The sequence below is a fragment of the Physeter macrocephalus genome, chromosome 13 (assembly GCF_002837175.3).
Source record: "Physeter macrocephalus isolate SW-GA chromosome 13, ASM283717v5, whole genome shotgun sequence".
NCBI classification, from domain to species: Eukaryota; Metazoa; Chordata; class Mammalia; order Artiodactyla; family Physeteridae; genus Physeter; species Physeter macrocephalus.
In genome coordinates, this window is record NC_041226.1 from 28255326 (window position 1) to 28259063 (window position 3738).

Genomic DNA, 3738 nt, shown 5'->3' on the forward strand with positions numbered 1-3738 from the left:
CATGCAAGGAAGACTTAATTCAAGGCTATTATAACAGGGGAGTGAGACCAGAACTCTGTCTGAGTTCAACTCTGCCGAAACAAAGAACTGACAAGTTTTTAAGAGGTGGGGTGGAGGAATCATAGGCCATCTGTGCTGCTATTGGCTTTATCAAAAGTAAAATAAACTCTCATATCTTTAAAACAAGAGGTAGTTTTACAGCTTGGAGAAAGGTGCCTGCCTAAGTTAGGCTCCTACTCTGCCAGGGAAATGGGAGATAGGACCATGATCCTCTTTGGTGATGACATTACAAAGGGATGGCTCCCAGGTCCCAGAGAAAGATGTGCCTGGGTTGTAAAACTGCCAAGTCTTTTTAAAAGATTTACATCTCAAAGGAACCAAGAGATAGTTTATAATTCTAAGCTTTCTAAAGTAAATGCTCTAAGAAAAGGAAGTCAGGGACCTAGAGTTAGGAAGAAGCTTGTCTAAATTTTAGTGTTGCAGAGGGGAAGGTTAAGGTCTTCTAGGTCAACTGCCTTAGGAAGGTACTTGGCTGGTCTTTTGAAATATTTTTGAAACTTTTTTGAAATATTATGCTTCTTTTACTTGAGTAGCTGTTCATTTTGATGAAGAATTCTAGACTGACAGTTATTTTTCCTCATATTTTAAAAGGCATTGTTCCAATGACTTCTAGTTGCAATACTTTTAAAAAATTGGATGCTATTCTTATTTTGGATTCTTAATATATGCACATTTTTTTCCCTCTGTAAGATCATAGTCTTATTTTTCTGCCTATGATTCTGAAATTTTATTAAAATTATGTTTTTGCATGGGTCTCATTTATTATTCTAGGTACCCAGTGTAGCTTGTTTCAGTGAAAAATTATATCCTTTAGTTTAACGAAATGTTCCTATATTATTTCTTAAAAGATTTTCTGTCTATTTTTTCTCCTGTTTACTTCTGTATTAATTGAATGTTGAAACTTGTAAAATAATTATTTTAAAACTCTTTCTTTCTTTCTACATTTCCTTGTCACTTTTACTCCAGTTTTTCTTTCTGAAGTCCATCCCCAACTTCAGCTTCCCTTCTCCTCTATTTTTGCGGTGGTTGTGGTGATAGAGGTGGTTGTTGTTTTTTAGGTTTTGCCCTTCTTTTTAGAATTTCCTGGAGCTTTTTCTTATTGTCTGGATTTTCTTTTCCTGTAGTACCTTTTTTTGGTAATATTTACAGCTCTCTGAAGATTAATAGATATTTTGAAGTTTCCCATCACTCCCTACGTGATCCCTGTTTCCTCCAAATTGCTCTTTGCTCCTTTTATCTATTTTGTTGCATGCTTGTTGCTTGTTGTTTAGTTTTGTCTCTTTTATAGCAGTGGATTTCCTCAAATGTCTGCTGATTATTATTTTCCATTTATATTTATGTTATGAGGCACTGAAAAGGTGATTGTAAGCTTTTGTATATGAACAAGGTTTGTTTCTACCAGGCCTCACTCCACAGTGGTAACAAAGACTTAGCAGACCTGTAGGAATTTCCTCTGAATGCAGAGGTCTATAGATCTTTTCTCTCGGACTCTCTAATATTCTAGATTGGGGCATTGGCCATATAAATATAGAAACCTTTACCTCAACTTGCTGTGTTGGGTACTTAGCCTCACCTCTACTCTCAACTTTGTCCAAAATTCCATGTGCAGAATATCTTCAGTTAACTCTCTTTGGATGGATAGCTTCCTGTTTCCCCTCATCTTTGGTAGAGACAGTTGCTTAGATGCAAGGGCTCCAGGCTTATGGAGGCCTGACTAATTCTTCTAAAGACTATCACTCAGAACTAGCTGTTGCCCAAACACCCAAACCTTTCCCAGGCCAGCTTCTACCTGACTCTCCTCTGATCCTGGAGATATCATCTTTTTTTTTTTTTCCTGGCAAGTCAGGTATCACTTGTCTGTCACCTTACCATCTTCCAAATTTGGTTGACATCTGTTTTTCACTTTTTTCTCCTATTTATTTTATGTTGGTGGATATATATGTTTTAAAATTATTAACATATTTTTGGTATATAAACACATGTATTCAATCTGTGATGTTTCAATTCAAAGTGACATTAATTTTACAACACATTGAAAAGCATTCTCCATTTGTATTTTAAGGTTATAATAGGTTGTGAATTGAGATATCTGCCATATAGCCTCTGTTTAGATTATGTTCATTTATTTGTGGGTTATTTGACTAGGAGAAGAAGGATGTAATTGTAGGATTTTTTATTAGTTTTTGAAGTAGTGGAGAAATTGGAACATTCTGTTGTGTGTGTGTGGTGCTTTTGGGGGAGGTGGGATTTGAAATAAAATAAATAATTAATGAAAAACATATGAGAGACTGGGACCAGAAAATAAGCATACATGGTAATTCTAATTGCCTGAGAGAGAGAAAACTTGAAAACAATTTCTTCTTTACAATGATAAATATAAATGTGGTAATTAAGTGCAAAAGAAAACTTTGCAGATTTCCAAAAGTTTTGTGGTATAGATAACTATATCTATTCCTCTATATCTCTCTATATATAAAGTATATAATTAAGTATAAAGATATATATACATATATATTTATATCAGATTTTTAAAGGAATGGCATATACTACACAAAATTCCACAATTATAGCTCACATATATCCTAAACAACTGTAACATGAAGGCCCAATATTATTCACCTTGAACTAGAATATTAAAAAACGTGGAAGAAATTTTTTTTTAAAGAAACATCAAACATTTAGCAAGAAAAGATTTATTTTACATTCTTAAAAATAAAAATAATGAAAGATAATTCACTAGCAGAAAAAATCTGTAATTTGGGATGTGTTTGCTTTTCAAATTGACTTTTACATTTTAGAAATTTTTTTTCTGTCATGAAGAGTATAGTGCTGCATTACAATTTGCAGTGTTTCATAAAATATTTACTAAATTTTACATAGTAAGGAAGTAAAAATATTTTAATTAAAATTTTATAAAAGATAACATGTCTATATACATGTATATTCTTCATGAATTATTGGGAATATATATGACTCAATTATTGAATTAATTAGGTTGCATAATCAATACTTTCTTATCCATTCAGTTTTTAAAAGCCAGGTATTTGGGAAATAAATTCAATGTGTCATATTTTCACATTAACACATAACATTACAGTAAAACCAGAAATCATCCACCATGTTCTGTAACTGTTGCTATTATATTTGAATCTTTGTTTTCTATCTCCCTTATCAGCATATCATTCCACATCTTTTCTCCAAAATGGAAATTTGGGGTGCCATTTGCTTTTCTTATTACCCTTAATGGCATTATATCATGTCTAATCACAAATTATAGGGAATTAACCAAACCTGGACTACGTATGAAGGTAGGCACTGAAATTAGAGGTCCAAATTAACTAGAAAATAGATCATCAGTTCTTAAACAAATATTTTTTAAAATAAATATAATAGCTATACTATATTGGTATGAGCAACTTAAATTGTTGTGGTTATTATGGTTGAAATAGCTGGAATTTTAGTGAGTGAAAAAACAATGCAAGCCTATCATGAGGAAAAAAATTGCTACTTGAAAATCAGTAACAACTTTTTTGCAGATCTATCAGTATGTTATTAGCTGGACTAAAAGTCATATTAAGACAAGAGAACTATATTCAATATCCTATGATAAACCATAATAGAAAAGAATACTTTTTTTTTTTTTTTTTTTTTTTTTTTTTTGTGGTACGCGGGCCTCCC